A 7,075-nucleotide genomic window follows, 5' to 3' on the forward strand; every position below is an offset into this window, starting at 1 on the left:
TCTGCCTCCCCTGCCAATGGAGACCAGTGGCCCAGGCGGCTCTGACTGGGGATCCGTGCTGGCTCAGGCCCAGGGATGCATTCTCATCTGGTTTTAATGGGCTTATCAACATCTCCGAGCTCATGAAAGAGAACATGTGAGGTCTCTGAGGTTAGGTCCCCTCATCCGCAATATCCCGAACAAGCCAAGCACCTTGCTGGCGATGCTGCCCAGTGTCACGGGAAGAGTCCTGGAGCTCTGCCATTTCAGTCTGGTGTGACCTCGGGTTCTCTCACTGAGCCCGTCTCCAAATCAGTAAAACGGGGACAGTAATCTCAGTGCTCCTCACCTCCCAGGTTTGTTGGAAGGAAAGTGCTTGGTGAGCTAGAGAGCACGACACAGATGCCACGTCACCCGACTCCCTGCTTTTACAGTTGAAGAAACTGAGGCCCAGGGAAGCTAAGGGATTTGGTCAATGTCGCACCAAATGGTAGGTCTCAGAGGCAGGATAGAGGCAGCATGCTTTCTGTCCCTCCTTCCTCCCTCCCTCATTGGTTGATCTCCTACACATCCTGAGAGGTGCAGCTGAAGACCTGCCTCCTTCAGGAAGCCTTCCCTGATCACATTCCCCCACCCAATTCTCTACTATATTCCTCCTAAGATTTTGCATTCTGAGCTCTTTTAGGATAGCATCCTGGAATCACAGATTTAGAGCTAAAAGGGACCACTACAATCCTCTCCTATTCCAGAGAAGCAAAGGGAGATAGAGAGGGTTAAATGACTCACCCAAGGTCACATAGCCAGCACTTGAACTCGGACTCTGAGTTCCTATGCACTAGGTCAGGCTGCCTAGTAAATGAATGAGAAGAAAAAAGAATGATTTGGTCATTTGTTGAGAAGGGTACAGGAGCTTTGCACATAGGATTGATCATAGCTATTTCCAGAGTATTTATTAGCAAATCTCATAATGTCTTCATGACCATGACCATGAGCAGTTCTCTTGCCTTACCCACCTCCGGTGGGTTTAGGAAATATGCTGACAAGGATAATAATTCCCATTTCTATAACTACAAGGAAAGGAAGGGAGGTAGGAAAGAAACAAGCATTTATTAAGCACCTACTGTGTGCCAGATGATGTGCTAAGCACTTTGCAAATATTATCTCATTTGGTCTTCACAATAACCCTAGGAGGTAGGTGCTGTTATTATTATCCTCACTTTACTGTTAAGGAAACTGAGGCAGGTAGAGATTAAAGTGACTTGCCCAAGGTCACACAGCTAGTAAGTGTCTGAGGCTGGGTTTGAACTCAGGTCTTCCTGACTGACTCCAGGCCCCAGGGCTTTATCTTTATCCACTGTGCCACCTAAGGGTCTCAGAATTAGGGATTATTGAGGCTGTTCTACAGATAAAGAAACTGAGGAGCAAAAAAAGGTAATGAGGCAATTAAGATAACTTTTATTGCTGTAGTGCTTCAGGGATTCTTCTGCCCATTTTACAGATGTGAAAACAGTCTCAAAAAAGGAGAGTCACTAGTAAATTGAATTAAGAAAGATGACTCTTCCTGACTTCAGGCTTGATTCACTGTGCCACCTGTTAGGCCAAACTCTTTTGAGTTGCTACAAGTATCACCCAAGAAACTTTGCCACGTAATCAGTAGAGTATTAGAATACTAAAGTATACTAATAGTAAATATCAGGAGTGGCATTTTCACTCAGTTCTTTTTATCCCAATGCCAATGCTCCTTGTACTACCATCTCTCTGGATCCCCAAGAGGAATTAAGGAAACTCAATCCCTTAGGACTTCTCCAGGTCACCAGTTGTTTAATCGTTGTTAATGTGGCTGTTGGTCCTCGGTTCTCGAAGAGAGCGGTTGGTCAAGTCAAGAAGGCGATGCCATGACTTGCAGGTGAAATGGATTTAAGTGAGGGAGGGCTGTGCAAAGTCACCAGCTTCACTTTCTCCTCCAGAACCATCGGGGTCCAAGGGCAAGATTTAAATCAGGATGACTGGGGATGACCCCCAATTGTTTAATGAGCAGCAGAGGAAAGATGTATTGAGGGTTTCCCCTTCAAAGGGAGACAGCAAAGGAATGAGCAGCAAAAATCTTATCTCCTGGAGGGAGTGAACACAAATCATGCGCATTGCTCTGAGGGATTTCAGGAGTGAGGAGGGAGCCATAATCTGGAATCTCATCTGGGAACCCCTTTCAGTCTGGTAGCTAGCTGTTCAGAACTCTGTTGGCTCTTAGGTCAGGAAGGAAGGTTTTTAATGGCCAAGAGAAAGAACAAAACTGGCAAGCCTGTTCCCAGCAGAATTGTTTTAAAACTCCTATGTTTTAAAATTTCGGAAGCCCGACAGGATTGGCAAAGTAGCAATTGCTGTCTCTAATAAGGGGTGGAGAACAACTTCCAAGCCCAGTGCTCTATCCACGTTATTCTGGTCTACCTACTTAATATCTTTCCCTACTTCAGATACCTTAAGAATCAATCCCTTAAACTCTCAAGCTTCTGTTGTCTGTCTCCAGCATGAGCCTCCTCCTTGTAGACTAGGTCTACTCCAGTTCCTCTTCCCATCTTTGATTTCCCTGGCACCATTTTGAATTCCTCATTCAACACATTGGAGACCATGATATTGGTGTTGGCCACTGCCATGAACAATGCCCAATGGAGAGTTCAAATAGAAGAGGGCTTTCCTATAGAGGGTGAGGTGGACCAGATGCTTTTGTTTGCAGGGGACACTTTACTAATTATGTGGCAAAGTTTCCTGGGTGATACTTGTAGCAACTCAAAAGAGTTTGGCCTAACAGGTGGCACAGTGAATCAAGCCTGAAGTCAGGAAGAGTCATCTTCCTTAATTCAAATCTGGCCTCAGATACTTACCAGCTGCGTGACTCTGAGCAAGTCACTTATCTCCATTTGCCTCAGTTTCCTCATCTGTAAAACGAGCTGGAGAAGGAAATCACAAACCACTCCAATATCTTTATCAAGAAAACCCTAAATGGGGTCACAAAGAATCAGATGTGACTGAAACAATATCTGCACAGGGGAAAATACCAAACAAATTAAAAATAGTTATTGTCCAGACATGTGGTTGGATAGACAGCCCATGGGGCTAGTCTATCAGTCTATATCTCTGGGCATAGTTTATGGACAACAGAGCTGGGTCAGACTCTGAATGCTGAATTTTTCCCACTCTAGGCCGGTGCTAGGTTCAGGGGTGGCTGAAGGATAAGGAAAACTAGAATCACAGACACGTAGAGCTGAAAGCACACACCCCTGCCTCTAGAAATCTTATGAGCTAATCAAAGAGACATGATACACTTATTTACCTAGCACATTGTGTTGGCAAATCTGGAGCTGAAATCCCATAGTCACTGGCTCTGGGGAATTTACAGTCTAACTGGGGTGACAAGATGAAGATGTCTTATCCATTGCGTCATAGAATTTAAACCTGGAAGACCACATAGTCAAACCCTCTCACTTTATAAATGAAGAAAATGAAGCCCATATGGGCAAAGAGACTTCCCCAAATTTACCTGAGTTGAATAGCAGAGCAAGGATTCTCTTCCAGAGTTTGGGTCTGCTTACCACCTGTACAAAGGAAGAGGTTGAACTGGGTCATCTCCAAGGCTCTCTCCAGTTCTGACATTCTCCCTTCTCTGTTCTCAGGCCTCTGCCAGTACTGACAGTCCATGAAATCTTTTCCCCCCTAGGAAATCTATGAATTGAATCACACTGATGAAATGAAATACTAAAAGGACCTTAGTGTGTCTAATAAATTTCAAGTCTTCCAGGATTTATGATTTCATCACTGTGGGTCCACTAGCCAGTCTTCCAGCCTCTCCTCATTTCAGTTATTGAGTTGCTGGGGTTAGCCCCTGGGGACCAGCCCTCGGACCATAACACTTATCTAGACTGGACCTGGGACGCTGGAACACAGCTATTTGCTAATCCTTCCAGCTTGTGCGTCACATCCACCTCAGTGAGGCATCAGAAGACTTCCGTGAGAGTAGTGCCCATAATGATATATTTAATGGAATTTAATTCAAGGAGGCAGCCTGGTATAGTGGAAAGAGCCCTGGACTTGGAGTCAAGAGAAAGTGCTGTCCAGTCCAGCTCTGCCATTGACTAGTTAGGTCTCCTTGAGCATGTCTCTTTTGATCCCAGATTCGAGTTTTGACACCAAGTATAAAATGAAGAAGATGAGCTAGGTTGTCTCAAAGACCCCATCCAATTCTGACCTTCTCTCTTCTCACTCCCGTGCCAACTCTGACGATGTATGGTATCTTTTCCCCCTAGGAAATCCATGAATTCAACTGCACTAAAGAAGAGTTACTAAAATACTAAAATGAACTCAGGAAGGTTTTCAGCTATGAGGCAGGGGGCACGATGGGAGTAGGGGAAAATATTAGAAGTGGCTTTGGTGGAGGCAGCAAGCTGTAGTGGAGAACGAGCTAGCCCTGGGGCCAAGAAGACTTGGGCTGAGTCCTATTTTTGCCATATCTTGGCTGTAAGTGTGATGCCAGGCGAGATGCTTAACTTCTTGGTGGTCTAGGCAATTTTCTTGCAGAGAAGATGCTAACCTGCACTGGTAGAGAAAACTTCTACACCAATTCCAGTCCCTATGCCTCTAAGAGGGGAAGGGAATTGTGCTATATTTGACAGCACTGACTCTTACCTCTTCATGGAAATCAACGTTAACATCTTATCAGCAAAGACCCTCTCTGTAGCCTAAACTCCAAGGCTAACAGTAAGTTATTCCTCTCTGACCTTGAGTCTTCTGGTCTGCAAAATGGACATAATAATACTTGTTCTCCCCTCCTGGGGTTGCTGTAAGGAAGGTGATTCCAAGCTTTAAAGCTTGCCATAGAAATGTAAACTTTTATTTCTAGAGAGAAAGATGTGATTTGCCTAAGGACATAACTGTAAGGGCCATGTGACCCAACTTCTTTATTTTACAGATGAAATTTAAAGCACTAGTCCAGTTACCCACCTAGTTAATTGAATAGCCAGTATTCACTTACTACTTGTCCAGGCCTGTGTTGGGTTGTTTTTTGGGGGGAAGGGGAGGGTGGGGGCGGGAGGAGAGACATTGAGATGACTAGGGAAGGGGGATAGAATGCTTCAATAGTTGTCTCTGGTGTAACATCTTGGTGACCTTGGATTCTCAAAGGTTATCCCAGCAGAGCCCTAGGTATGGCAGATGTTGCTAGTACTGAAAAGATTATGGTCCTGATACTAGGTTGTGGCCCTCGGAGGACCAATTCAGCCCAGGTTCATCACTGCAAGACTGACCAACAGATGATGATTTCTTTCTTTCTTTTTTTTGTGTGTGTGTGTGAGGTAATTGGGGTTAAATGACTTGCCCAGGGTCACACAGCTACTAAGTGTCAAGTGTCTGGTCTGAGACCACATTTGAACTCAGGTCCTCCTGACTCCAGGGCCAGCATTCTATCCACTGCGCCACCTAGCTGCCCCTGATGATTTCTTTCAAACGTGACCCACAAGGACTGAGACAGGAATCTCACCTCAATCTCTTGACATAGAGCCCTGTGTCTTTTCCACGGTTTCTGGATGCCTCTCTTTATAAGATGCCATGACTTTTTTTCAGGGGTATGGAGGCAAGGCTAAGATGAATCTTTTCATCTGGTTTGGAGAATCTGTACTTCTCAAACTATCACCTCTTTCTGTTTGTGTGTTTATTTGTTTGTTTTTATTATCAGAGCCATTACTGCCTTTTGGGGAAGTCCCTTTTGGGTGACAACCATGTATTTGCTGGTGTCTAGAGTGTGGTGCAATTACTAGTAGATAGTAATAAAAATAACTAATATTTCTGTACTACACAACTTACAGAGACTTTTCTGAGAGAAATCTCTGTGAAATGGGTAGTGTATTATTATCTCCATTTTTACAGATAAGGAAAGTGTTCTCAGAGAAGGGGGGTGTCATCCTTAAAAGGCAACCCAGACGTCATCTGCCCCATGATGCCTTCCCCTACTCCCACCCCCCACCACCAGGTGACAGGGACTTCTCATCTCAGACATTTTAACCCTTTCCCTGGACCTCCCCTTTCCTTAAATTTATTCCTCCCTTGTCTCAAAGTTGGTGTTTTTCATCCATGTCTTTCCCATAGTTGGACTGTAAGCATAGGAAATCACAGATTTGGAAGACACAGGTGAGGCCATGTAATCCAACTGGTAGCTAAATGCTTGCTGGTTAGAATTGAATTAAGTTGGCTAAGGTCACACAGACCTTAAATGCTGGAGCCCCAGACGTCAAACCTGAGGTCAAAGCACAAGAGCATCAGATTCAGAGCAAGTTTTTCTCCCTATTAGAATATAGGCTCCAGAAGAACAGAGACTGGTCTCTTTTGTCTTATATCTCCAGAGCCTGGCACAGCACTTGGCCCACAGGTAGTTGCCTAAGAAATTGCTTGTCTTTACAATTCATTCATTTCAATCATGTCTGACTCTTTGTGACCCCATTTGAGGTTTTCTTGGCAGAGATATTGGAGTGGTTTGCTATTTCCTTCTCCAGCTCATTTTACAGATGAGGAAACTGAGGTAAAGAGTTAAGTGACTTGTCCAGGGTCACATGGCTAGTAAGTATCTGAGGTCGGATTTGAACTCATGAAGATGAGTCTTTCAAGCCCTGGTGCTCTATCCACAGAGTCACCTTGATAATACTTGTAAAGAACTTTTAAAAGTGCTTCTCCAGACCTTGTCCCATGTAATTCTCCTTATCAGCACCCTTCAAGTCAGGCAGGAGAGAGATTATTAATGTCATTTAACAGATTAACTCAGAAAATACAAGTGATTTACCTAAGATTCCTATGATTTTTTTTTTTTTTTAGAGCAAGAAGATATCTTACAGGTAATCCCATCTAACCTCTTTCTTCCTACCTCCACTTTTTAGAGGTGAAGTGACTGGTGCAGTGTTGCACAAGAAGTAAACAGCAGAGCTAAAATTGGAAACCAGGACTACTGACACACAGAAGGAACTTGACAAATGTGCATTAAATTGTACAGTGTTCTGTTGTGGTATGTTGGGACTCCATTTGGAGACGGCACTGGGCCAACCAGAAGCCCCTTGTCGTG

This window comes from Vombatus ursinus, unplaced genomic scaffold (genome assembly GCF_900497805.2).
Source record: "Vombatus ursinus unplaced genomic scaffold, bare-nosed wombat genome assembly UNPS02014818.1, whole genome shotgun sequence".
Taxonomy (NCBI): Eukaryota; Metazoa; Chordata; class Mammalia; order Diprotodontia; family Vombatidae; genus Vombatus; species Vombatus ursinus.